This window comes from Stegostoma tigrinum, chromosome 20 (assembly GCF_030684315.1).
Source record: "Stegostoma tigrinum isolate sSteTig4 chromosome 20, sSteTig4.hap1, whole genome shotgun sequence".
Lineage (NCBI taxonomy): Eukaryota > Metazoa > Chordata > Chondrichthyes > Orectolobiformes > Stegostomatidae > Stegostoma > Stegostoma tigrinum.
In genome coordinates this window covers 27726277-27740095 of record NC_081373.1, presented here as the reverse complement: position 1 = coordinate 27740095, position 13819 = coordinate 27726277, and the positions used below count along the sequence as shown (strand labels likewise).

General features: G+C 40.6%; 1 protein-coding gene across 3 annotated transcripts in view; it reads right to left on the bottom strand.

The window, feature by feature from the left end:
• The window catches only part of LOC125461914 (uncharacterized), a 234408-nt gene that overhangs the window by 134517 nt on the left and 86072 nt on the right, over nucleotides 1-13819 (bottom strand). The window lies entirely within an intron of this gene.

Here is a 13819-nt window from a genome sequence, read left to right as displayed (position 1 = left end):
GGTCCAGTACTTCACTCATTGATTAGATCCAGCTCAGACTATTCTCAATAAGCAAAAGCAAAACAATATCTTTCCAGTGATCTAGATTATGTCAAACTCATCAAAAAAAAAGGCTGTGATTGTCAGTTGTCTATTACACATTACCAGCTGACATTTCCATTGCCTATGTGCATTCAAAAAATAATCAGCATGGTGTTGCATTGCAAAGTTGAGTAAAACCTATGGTGCTATGATTTCTAGTCAGCATGATATATGGATTCCATTTATCTTTGATCTGCTAAGGGTCATCGTTGAGGTGAGCTTCACCATTGTGAATCAAATTTCCTAGGCCACTCATTAGACCTTAGGGATGCAGCTGAGGTGAGTCTCCAGTCTCCCCATAAGTATTACAGCACTATCCTGACTGCATTGCCTGAGGGTCCTTGGTGCTAGATAAACAGAAGATGTTCCACTTGATACAACTGTTAGCTCTCTCAGAGATAACAGAATAAGACAAATAAAGTCTGTAAATCTATTAGACTCCTCAGGCTCATGATAATAACATGTGCCTCCATCTGATAAATTCACATAAATAGCAATAAAAGCTTTCCCTGTGAAAGACTTAAAAGAACTATATATCTGAATCTCGACAAATGCTGCCCCCTGTGCAGTGGATTGTGAATACCTGTCTGAACTTAGTCATATTTGCGTCAATTTTTTTAATGTTCTAGAAACATGAAAATAAAAAATTTCTCCCCGGTCGTGTGAATCATATTGCACAAAAATTACTCAAATGATTCCTATATTCAGCAGTTCTTACTTTTCGCCTGTTCAAAACACCAAAGCACACAACAATCCTCACCCAGAATAACAAAACAACTGGTTACCAATTTTCCAAACATATCTTAGCATTCTTAAACTTTGGGGAGTCCAAAACTAGGAAGCATAGGTTTTAGATGGGGGGGAAAATTTAAAAAAGGGACTCAAGGGGCAACTTTTTCCACGCAGAGGTGGTGTGTGCATGGAATGAGTTGCCAGCGGAAGTGGTGGAGGCTGGTACAATTACAACATTTAAAAGGCATTTGAATGGAAAGGGTTTAGAGGGATATGGGCCAAATTCTGGCAAATGGGATGCGAATATTTAGGATATCTGGTCAGCATGGACAAGTTGGACCGAAGGGTCTGTTTCCATGCTGTACATCTCTATGACTCTCTATGTTGTACCAGAGTGTGGCTCATCTGTACCATCTGATTGTAGAAGTGAAGAAAAATGGCAGATAGCAGAAGACAATTCACTTTCTTTTCACAATTAAAAGGCATAGGGACATTAATTTTTTTTAAAATCACCAATATGTCTCAAAACGTGCTTTAACTTCCGAAAAGAAACTGGCTGGTGACAACTTGTTACAACCCTATTAATTACTCAATTACTCAAAAAGAGTTAAAATCTTATAATGTATTTAACCATGAAAAAAACAGGCAGGAAATTTGATAAAATTTGGAAGCAATAGAAATCTAATTGTGTGCTCAGATGTTTAAATCCTTGCTAAATGTTAAAATCAATCCATAAACAGAACCAGTAATGCAGACTTGTGACTTATGCACTGGACAGGTGGGTCAACTTGTTATTTAAATACTAAATTGCAGATAGACCTATATTGTAATAAGTTTTGCAAGAAAATAGTTATTGAGGATTAAAGATCATGGCGATTTGCATTAACAATTTTCCTTATTCAATTCCCTTACAATTTATCCCTTCCCGGCAAAACGTGCAGTTCTAACAAATCTGATTTCTAAGTTGCCTTCGGTGACAGGTATCTCAAGAAAACTTTTTTCCCCACATGAACCAGGACTGATTTTCAGTCAGCAATTCAATTCTGAACGTCATCTCCACTCAGCTGGATGTGTTTCTCAACTGATACCCAACCATTCATCCAGAAAGATATTCACCTTCCCCCAGACTGGCTGGATTTTGCATAAACCACCAGATTAACTTTCATTCTTTCAAAATTCATACAAACAGGGCATGCAGCCAACCCAACTAGGTCACCATCCAGGCAGAGAAGTCAAAACGAATCTCCATCAGGAAACACAAAAAGTGATCACCAGCAAGTAATACGGTAATAGCTTTCTTTTTCTAATATTGGGTTCCTAGAGTGGTCGTTGCCTTCCAAGTTGGAGTCAGTTATCTCTTCGCAGCAATCAAGCCTGGAACCAGCCACTTGTATAACATTGAATGGATTACCAATGAGCAATCAGTGATTTGGATTAAGAATCTTCCTGTATGCACGTTTTGGAGTCTCATCTATGAGATAACATCGAAAAACCACACAAAAATTTCCCAAAACCATACAATGTAATGCTTGAAAAGCAGAGAAGTAGCAACCATCCCAACCAATGAAGAGATATGGTATATCAGGTAGTAATCCTTCCGATGACCATCATAATGGAGGATGCCATTGTGGGTCCTTGAAAGATATTTAAGGTCAAGAATAAAATCTTTGAAAGCTTTGTTTTTCCTCAACATACTAGCTGCTAGTAGCATAGTGGTACTGTCACTTGCCTAATAATCTGAGGGACTTGGGCTCAAATCCCATGATGGCAGATGGTGAAATACAAATTTATCATTCCTGTAGACTGGAAAGTAGCAAATGAAAACCTTCTATTTCAGAACTGAGGAACTAGGAGAATGGAGAATAACATATCTTTTATTTGAGATCAATACAATGGAAAATGCTAGGATCTATTATAAAGGATATGGTAACTGTAGATTTAAGACAGTTAAAACTGGTTTATGAAAGGAAATAATATGCTACATACTTGCTGGGAGTATTTTGAGGATATTACTTTTATCATTGATAAAGGACAAGGAATGGATATGGTGTATTTGAATTTTCATGAGGCTTGTGATAATGTCCCCTGGAGTACGTTGGTCAATAAATTTAGAGTACATGATAATGAGAATTGGTTAACAGTCAGAAAGCAAGAAGAGTAGAATAAATGGATAATCTTCAGGATGACAGTTTGTTAGTAGTGGGTCACAACAGTTCACAATCTATAAAAATGATCTGGGTGTCTGAGCAATTGTAATAGTTCCAAATTTTCTGATCACACCAAACTAGGCGGGAGCATGAATTGTGAGGAGGATACAAGAAAATTTCAGGTGGACTTTGACCTGCTCAAACCAACCGAGAGAACATCTTGTCAATAAGTAAATGATGTTGGTAGAAAAAATAGAAAGCAGATCGTTTCTATAATGGCGGGAACTGACCAACTCGAACTTACAAAGAGAACATCCTGTCCTGCAACTGGGTAGCCTGGCTCATGAGTAATTTAAAGTTATGATGCAGTTGCAGGAAGCCAAGTGGCACGTTGGCCTTCACAGCAAGGAGATGTGAGAAAATAGGAATGAAGATGGTTTGACGACATTGTGCACAGCTTTAATGAGACTTCATCCAGAGTAATTTAAGGTGGGATAATTGTTTTCAAATTAACCTGTTCAGACGTGTTAAGCACACACATGGAATGGGTGGGATATGAATCTGGGCCTCCTGGATTAGAGGTTAGGATTCTACCATTGCACCCCAAAAGCCCTCTGCTAAGCAGGGACATAATTGTCATAAAATGCGTGCAATGATGGTTCACCAGCTCAATCCCTGTGATGGCAGAATTATTTTATAAAGCGAGATTGAGACCAGTTCCATATTCCTTAGTTTTGCACAATGAAGGCTCACCTCTTTCAAACTCGTGGGTTCTGTAAAGGCTGCAAAATCCAGCTAGTCTGGGTGAAGGTGAATATCTTTTGTAGGAGTGGAAGAATGGTTGGGTATCAGATGAGAAAGGCACCAGATGAGAAAGGCACATGTAGGCCAGACCAGGTAAGGAGGGCAGTTTCCTTCCCTAAAGGACATTAGTGAACCAGATGGGTTTTTCCGACAATTGACAATGGATTCATCATCATCATTCGATTGTTAATTCCAGATATTTATTGAATTCAAATTCCACCATCTGCCATGGCAGGATTCAAACCCTGGTCCCCAGATCATAATCTGGGTCTCTGGATTAACAGTCCAGCGATAATATCACTAGGTCATCACCTCCCCCTCAAGTTTCAGTTGAAAATGATCTTTTCCTTAACTATCTTGTCATCACTTTTTTGCCATCACTTGCCCCTTGATATCAACATGGGTAGTTTGGATCTAGAAATAACATTCCTCATGGTTAGGAGAATTGTTAATTATCAGCGCACTTTTTTATCCTCAACAAGACGGCAGCTTTTACTCTGCATCAAAGGTTTCTTTGTATTTGATGTCTGATTGCTGCTGTGTTTTTGCTGGTTGTGATGCCTAGCATGCACTGACTTGGAAAGTTAGTTGAAAAACATGTTGCATCTATCTTTACCTTCTTTTAACTTATTCTCTTGTACGTTATCAAGCAGGATTACACACAGCATTATTCTTTTACCCAAGTTAGTAAATGGTAGCCACAGAAAAAAAAAATTGTAATGCTTAAGGACACATTGTAGCCGTTATCTGGCTAAAAAGAGTTTCAGCACCACGATAACATTTCAGACAGACTTGCAGCCGTTATTCAACTTATGGTCAAAGTCCCCACTAAACTTTTCGGCAGCTGTTGCATTAAAGTTAATTTTAGAGCACAGTGCCGAATAACAAGACAGTTAAACACAAGCATTCTCTTGGTATGATGGCATCTGTGGCAAAAGACGTCTGGACTGACAACCTTATTTGTATTATCAGCGTTTTAGTCCTAAAAATACTGTCAACAGAATAAACCCTGTACAGCTCAGGCATGACTCATCTCTGTTATATTTTTGGTCCTCATGCTACCCGTTGTTTATCATAACTACACATGGAAGCTTCATGGGATCCTTAGCAGCATCCAAGAATTTATATTAAAAGCAAAAGCTTGGATTGCTTTGGAATTAATATCAGCAGTAACAATTCCTCTTGCGAAGATTTCCTTTTGTTTTGTGTAATCCATTTGATCTGTGTATGAGTCAGATATATGTGATTTGTAACATTTAGGGAGCTGTATGTTTAAATGGTTGCTAGGTGGTTACATTCAGGCCTGCCTAAAAGCAAGGGTGCGGCTTGTCGTGAGGTTTCCAATACTTCATTCAAAGTAGTTCAAGGGTCATTGACTGACTGTTCAAAGGTTACAAGCATTTGGAATTAAAACAGTGTGAGGGAAAAGGGCAGACAAAAACAGGCTCCATATTAGGCAATACAGCTGTTTGACTGCTGAGAAGGCAAATGAGGCACATTGTTTCTCTGTTTTGGGGCTCAGGAAGAAGGCCCCAGAATAGTTAGATGGTATTATAATGCAAAGAGACCTATGAGACACTTGAGGAAACGAGAGCAAAATTAGAGCTCAGTTAATCACTCCAGGGTAGCACTGATTTGGTGAAGCTGGTTGTCAATGAGAACCTATATTTGTGCCTGACTGTGAGTAATGCTAGAACTCAATTTCCAGAATCCAGGGAGTGTATTCCCAGAAAACGAAGGGGATTGATCAGAGCATGAATCATCAAGACAGCCAAGGCAGAGTGGCTCTTCAGGGAGTCTCAAGGCCAAATTGTCAAAAGTGAAGAATTGGAATTCCTTGAAGTTGTAATGAGATTGAATGACTTATCATATCATTCATATAGAGGGGACGGACTGTGGAAAAAACTATGGGATTTGTTTTGATCGTATTATCTATTTTTTCTGCTCTATGACCACAGTTTGTTACCCATGTTTGCTCATGTTAGTTCTCAATGTTTTCCAAAATAAGTTGTATATATCTTGTAGATTATATTACTGTTTTAATTTTGTGCAGTACATTTCTGTTAATTGGTTCAAAACTGAAATTCTGTGTTTTATTAATCTTAATTAGCATTTGAGATCTCATACCTTGCCAACATATGAAAGAAACTGCTTCATGGCCAGATCATAACATAATTATGGTGATTTGGGCTAGGATCATAACACCCTTAAGTAAATTAAAAGAAAAGTGGAGACAAATTGTCTGGCTGATTTGGAAATCAAGCAATGTTGATCCATCAAGACTGTCAGTAATCTTCATATTTGTTCACGAGATGCCAAGTAAGCATGGTTATGTAAATTAACTAGACAAACACCAACAATCATTTCTTGATTTCTGATTATAACAGCTCAACCGCCATGAAAAGGAAAAGCATCCTACTCATGCCCATCACTGGCTTGAAGGGACAAATCAAAATGAGTCAAAGGATATGATTCAATTTAATCTGAAGTGGCCAAATTAGAGATGTCAGAGAATCATAGAAATGTACAGCACAGAAATAGATCCTTGGGCCCAACTTGTCCATGCCGACCAGCTATTCAAAATTAATCTAGTCCCATTTGCCAGCATTTGGCCCATATCCTTCCAAACCCTTCATTTTCATATCCCCATCCAGATGTCTTTTGATGTTGTAATTGTACCAGCCTCCACCATTTCCTTCGGCTGCTCAGTCCATAGACACACCCACATCTGCGTGAAGCTTCTGAAGGTATTATGATTTAAATTTGATCTGGACTTCAGCATTTAATTCACAGAAGTGTTCTTTAAATACTATCTGGAAACCAGAGGTACCAACAGGTCCATGTTGCAAATTGCTTAGAATGGCTCACAGTTGTTTTGTAGATAAAAGTGCTCACACTTTTTTTGGATGGACGTGAATGGAAATCCATCTGTCAGTTAACGCTAATGTGTTTTACAACAAGCGGCCACCGAGCTGAAAACTTTGAAAGACGAAATACATATTAGGCAAAGTCAATAACGTAAATACAGAAAAATCCTTTTCCTTTCACAAAAAGTAAGATGAATATGCTGTCCCTTAAAATGGATTGTTCAGCAATGTCCTGAAGAAGTACATCATTTTTCAAGAGAGAAGGAAAACCCAACAGCAGAGCAGAACTGTCTGTATCTTTGAGGCAGGGAGATACAGTAGGACTGGTAACATAGAAGCAAAAAAGAACATCTTTTGAAGTGATACAATGTTGATTAAAAAAATTTAAAATCCATGTATCCAATCACTTCAGTTGGCAAAATTCTAATAGATTGAAAGTGGAAAAGACTACTCTTGGCTATAACTAAACACTAATCTTTTGTTAGAAAAGCAACAGTTTGAATTAAGCCTATTATTGTGCTTAAATAATCTCAAAACGTAGTGCTTCAATTGCTAACTGCGAACCAGAAAGGAAAACCAGTTTATAATGGCTCTAAGAATGTTAACTTTACAACAAAAATTTCCAGCTTTAAATGTTCAAGTTGCGATGTTTCAGCGTGAACAAAATGAACGAACACAACTTCATCAGCTGTCAAATGACTTCCAACTTGAGGAATTAACAAGACAGTTACTTAGTAACTATAAAATGTAACACTGAGAAAGAAATCCAGACCTGATCTATCTCAGCCAGCTACAGATAGAGGTCCATCTACTGGTGAGCCAATTTTGAAAATCTTTTCAATTCTGGTGACAGAGTTTTCCATATATTAAAATCCACTTTATTAAAAGTAATTAAAATTGGATTTACAAACTAACTGCACTCATTTTTGCCAAAGTATAATCAAGGCATGATTCTATTCAACAGCACAGAGCTTGAATGGAATGATTTTGTTTGCATTCACTTTTGAAGGCATTTTGCATCAACTTGCTAACACTTTGGATATTTAGAACTGTGCTGCATTAAAATATAGTGAGAAGTTTTTCCTGAGATTTTGAAAACAGCGCAGTTGCCAGCAAAGAAGAAACATAACAGTGTGCATTAGTCAGATGTCACCCAGTGAGTTAATAACTTTACTGAGCTGTAGTAAATTATAATTTTTTTTAAACCATTTTGCGGTGAAGTGGTATTATATGCCACACAGAGATAAACCATTGCACATTACTGCTATTATGGTTGGCATCACTGTGGGATCTGTCATCTGAGAGAGAGAATGCTTCAAACTAACAGGTTATCAATGCAACAGAAACATAATCTCATTTTTGCGCTGAGATCAGCCAACTGGGGCCCTCCAGCACTGACCCTGACAGAGTGTCCATAATGAGAGAAAGATTTCCAACATAAACTTTCCTGTGTCACTTTCAATGTATTTAGGGAAACCATCCCTCCCCACTGCAACTGGTTTGAAAGTAGCCGTTCAGAGCAGCACTCCTGATAACCTCAGCGGCTCTAACATCGAGGAAAAGTTTGAACAGCCCAGAAATTTGATGGAAGAATTGTCAGATAAATTGGGGTGGGGGGTTGCCTAAGCCACAAGTCTGGAGTAACTATCTTCCTGCAGGGACTGATGTACCAGCTTCCAATCAACGTACTAGCTCTCCATTAGATCCCAGGTTGTTTATTTGAGGAAACCTCTAGCTCCTTTCGGTTAAGCCATGCGTCCCTGATCCAAGGAACAATACTTGGATTAGATACAAGAGCTTCCTCAAATTCATCGAACGGGTATTAATAATACCAGCGTGGGCACACTGTCGCAATCCAAGCCTAGTTCACCAGTCTTCTGCCATGTTCCTAATTAATATACCTTAATAATACACTGGATGCTCCAAAGATATTTATATTAACACTTAGAACACAGAAAGGTCAGGGAAAGTCTCTCTTCTGAAATTGGTTCAAATACTCAAACGTAAACTTACTGTTGAGTATTGCTGTAAGCTTACCTTCATAGAAATAAAATCAACATCCAAAACATAATATTTAATTAAAAGGTAATGTAACAATATTTCTACTTATTCTTTCAGTTATACTCTCCCATTCTGTTACTTGCATTCTCCCTGACCTATCAGACCTTTCAAAATGGTTGAGCTCTTTACTTACTTGATTCCTGTCTCCTTCATGCTCCCAGGTGATCCACATAAATATGGAGCAATTCAAATAAATAACAAAATCGGCTTTTAATGCCTGTAAACTGGCCTCAAAAAATATTTGGTCAGCAGTTGGAAACTCACATTGATGCTTTGTCATGCCATTGATATACGGAAAATGTGTGCACAGGAAGAAACTGCTGATAAACAACAGCCCAAGAAGACCACACCCAGAAAAATAAACGTGTCTCAAGAATAATAGCAGCCAACAAAGCAAAGTGAACTGATGTATTATATATAATTAATTCCACCACATAATATTATGTAGGGTTGAGGAAGTTAAAGGCTGTTCGGGTGCAAAGAAAGCACCACAGACTAAAGAAAATCTTGTGGAGCGCACATGTGAACCCAGAGACTTTAGCCTGGATTTTACTCCAAGGTGAAATTGTCTCCAGATGTAGGGTGAGGCAGGTCTTCCAGCCACAAGCTTGAACGCACAATGGTGTCAGGCCATTTCGCTGGACTACAGTCAAGGAGGGCTAGCTATCAGCTGCAGTTCAGAAACTCAACATTCGGGAAAAGACTTTTGTGCTGCCGCATAGCATCCATTTCAGAGTGGCAGAAGAACAATAGTTCAGCAGTAGAACAGAGAAAGAAGGCAAAGCTTTCCAAGGCTCACCATTTTTGTAATTATTTAAAATTTGTCGGATAACGAGCTACCAGGTAATCAATCAGTCAGTATTCCTTCGAAGGCGGAATTTTGCTCAGCAATTTGGGTCAAGGATTCACCAGATCTCCCAATAACAAGCTGTTCAATTTTGAGATTGCCCAATTTGATTGCGTTTGACAAAAGAAAATCTGCCATAACTTTTCCACTGGACTAGTCACTGGAGATGTTGTAGTGTGTCTTTTAAGCAAACTTTATTCCAATGCTTCAGACCTGCATGCAGGTGTGTTGCTTCTGTTAGTGACAGATCCCAGTTTCTCCTGCAAAGAGAACGGGGTGGAGCATGTTTCCCCACAGGTGGGAAATCTGGATAGAGCATGGCCATTTAAAATCAGTCTTGAATTCAAACAGACCCTATTTTAACTGTCCCAGGACAGTTGACACCTGGAGTGCGGATGTCATGAAGAAGAAAGAGGCGTTAAAGTTCTTGAAGGGCAGATCAGATGTGAAATGTGTCATGACCAGAGGTAATTTAAATTCCAACCATTTCAATATGTAAAACAAAGTTATGGCTGTCAGTAAGAGTAAAAATAAATTAAAAACAAAAAAAAAATCACAGATATAATGGGAACTGCAGATGCTGGAGAATCCAAGATAATAAAATGTGAGGCTGGATGAACACAGCAGGCCAAGCAGCATCTCAGGAGCACAAAAGCTGACGTTTCGGGCCTAGACCCTTCATCAGAGAGGAGGATGGGGTGAGGGTTCTGGAATAAATAGGGAGAGAGGGGGAGGCGGACCGAAGATGGAGAGAAAAGAAGATAGGTGGAGAGAGTATAGGTGGGGAGGTAGGGAGGGGATAGGTCAGTCCAGGGAAGGCGGACAGGTCAAGGAGGTGGGATGAGGTTATTAGGTAGATGGGGGTGCGGCTTGGGGTGGGAAGAAGGGATGGGTGAGAGGAAGAACAGGTTAGGGAGGCAGAGACAGGTTGGACTGGTTTTGGGATGCAGTGGGTGGAGGGGAAGAGCTGGGCTGGTTGTGTGGTGCAGTGGGGGGAGGGGACGAACTGGGCTGGTTTTGGGATGCGGTGGGGGAAGGGGAGATTTTGAAACTGGTGAAGTCCACATTGATACCATTAGGCTGCAGGGTTCCCAGGCGGAATATGAGTTGCTGTTCCTGCAACCTTCGGGTGGCATCATTGTGGCACTGCAGGAGGCCCATGATGGACATGTCATCTAAAGAATGGGAGGGGGAGTGGAAATGGTTTGCGACTGGGAGGTGCAGTTGTTTGTTGCGAACTGAGCGGAGGTGTTCTGCAAAGCAGTCCCCAAGCCTCCGCTTGGTTTCCCCAATGTAGAGGAAGCCACACCGGGTAGAGTGGATGCAGTATACCACATTGGCAGATGTGCAGGTGAACCTCTGCTTAATGTGGAATGTCATCTTGGGGCCTGGGATAGGGGTGAGGGAGGAGGCGTGGGGACAAGTGTAGCATTTCCTGCGGTTGCAGGGGAAGGTGCCGGGTGTGGTGGGGTTGGAGGGCAGTGTGGAGCGAACAAGGGAGTCACGGAGAGAGTGGTCTCTCCGGAAAGCAGACAGGGGTGGGGATGGAAAAATGTCTTGGGTGGTGGGATCGGATTGTAGATGGCGGAAGTGTCGGAGGATGATGCGTTGTATCTGGAGGTTGGTGGGGTGGTGTGTGAGAACGAGGGGGATCCTCTTTGGGCGGTTGTGGCAGGGGCAGGGTGTGAGGGGTGTGTTGCGGAAAATACGGGAGATGCGGTCAAGGGCGTTCTCAATCACTGTGTGGGGAAAGTTGCAGACCTTGAAGAACTTGGACATCTGGGATGTGCGGGAGTGGAATGTCTTATCATGGGAGCAGATGCGGCGGACGCGGAGAAATTGGGAATAGGGGATGGAATTTTTGCAGGAGGGTGGGTGGGAGGAGGTGTATTCTAGGTAGCTGTGGGAGTCGGTGGGCTTGAAATGGACATCAGTTACAAGCTGGTTGCCTGAGATGGAGACTGAGAGGTCCAGGAAGGTGAGGGATGTGCTGGAGATGGCCCAGGTAAACTGAAGGTTGGGGTGGAAGGTGTTGGTGAAGTGGATGAACTGTTTGAGCTCCTCTGGGGAGCAAGAGGCGGCGCCGATACAGTCATCTGGGCCATCAGATAATGCTTAGAAATAATAATAAATTGCCATGTATTCCTGGAGATTCAATTGACTTTACTGTTGAAATTTTCCAAGGGTTACTTCAAAACCACATATCAACATATGATATCTGATTTTCCAATTTAATTGACAGTTTTAAGACACCATTCAAGGATAACTGCCTTGGATATGGTTATTGAGTAGACTTTGATCTTTATAAAAGATTGAGCACTGGTGTGGCTATAAAATCTTCCAGTGGCTTTAATTAATGAGAGTTTCTATCTGTATAAAATGAATGAACTCTTTTCAATTACTGAAATTCTAATTGTTCTCATTTCCACATGGCTCCTGAGGTCTGCCCATTGTTGATACCAGGTAATTGACTATGGAGGTATTAAGGGGTATTAGGTAGCATGAAGATATGAGGGGGAATGAGAGGTATGTAGGTTAGATTTGAACGAGTAAAACTCTTTAATCGAACTAGGCCAAAGTCTCAGAGAACCAAAACAGAAATTGCTGGAGAAACTCTGCAGGTCTGGCAGATTCTATGGAGAAGAAGCAGAGTTAAGGTTTCAGGCACAGTGATCTGCTTCTTGTTTAAGATTTCCAGCACCTGCAGTTCTTTGTTTCATTTCTCCCCCCTCAGAATAAATATGGGCTTTCTGATCAGCCGACCTCCACATCTTCCCAAATCTATGGCCACCTCCAACCTGTTTTTGGAGGCAATAATCCAACTCAATCACAGTGCCTCTGCAGCAAACATCATCCAATAAAGGTGGTCATTTCCATGGAAAATAGTCTGTCAAGACAAGGATTTCCCAACCTGAACTTCCCAGCTCTATGAAAAGCAATGAGCCTACATGTTTACTGCTGACACAAAAATGATATCAGTCATTTTAACATGCATCTTTGCTTTGCTTGGGAGTTATCTATCAAATGCTGCAACTTGAGATGGTTTTGTCAGCAGACAGGAGGAGTTGTACAAATGTGACAGGGATAAATATTTCTCCATGATCTTCTTGCAGCATGCACCAACAAGGACTCAGTATTGTTCCTCTAGAACGAACCTACCACACTTTACTGCGCAATAGATTTCAGGGTTTTGTCCTCCTGGTTCAGGAAACTGAACGTAAAATAATTATTCATAAAATGAATGGTGAAGAGTTTGGAAACTGACTGATGTAAAGAAATGCGAGACCATCTCGCCAGCAAGTCCAATCCTATGGGGTTGAGCCCTGACTCTAAGTTCAACCTCCATTTGTATTTTAATTATTGCATCATCATGAAGCAAAAACACTTTAACACCACCATTGAGCCATAAATACATTAAAAGTCTTTCAAGCTGACAGGAAGAACAGTTAATTGACGAATAATTAATAACAAATGATTAAAAACATAGAAATAATGTCTAATGAGAGTTATAGCTGGTTATCATCATACTTTAGGCCATAAAACATCAGATAGGTTTCTAATAATGATCCAACACTCTTAACAGTGTATGATGGAAACAGCTCATTACAGTGTCAGAGTTATAGAGCTGTACAGCATTGAAAGAAAACCATTGGTCCAACTCATCCATACTGACCAGATATCCAAAATTAATCTAGTCCCAGTTGCCAGCATTTGGCCCATATCCCTCTAAACTCTTCCAATATATATAGCCATCCAGATGCCTTTTAAATCTTGTAATTGTGCCAGCCTCCACCACTTCCTCAGGCAGCTCATTCCATACAAGCACCACCCTCTGCATGAGGTTGCCGCCTCTTGGGTCCCTTTTAAATCCTTCCCTCCTCAACTTAAACCTATGCCCTCCATTTTTAAACTCTTCCACTGGGGAAAGGACCATGGCTATTCACCCTGCCCATGCTGCTCATAAGTTCATAAAGTTCTACAAGGCCACTCCTCAGCTTCTGACACTCCAGGAAAAACAGCCTCAGCCTCTTTGGCCTTCCCCTATAGCTCAAACCCGCCAATCTTGATAACATCCTTGTCAATCTTTTCCAAACCCTTTCAACTTTCACAACATCCTTCCTATAGTAGGGAGACCAGAATTGCATGCAGTAGTCCAAAAGTGGCCGAACCAATGTCCTGTACAGCCACATGACCTCCCAACGTCTATACTCAATGCACTGGCCTATTAAAGCAAGCATACTAAATGCCTTCTTCATTATCCTGTCTAACTGCAACTATGA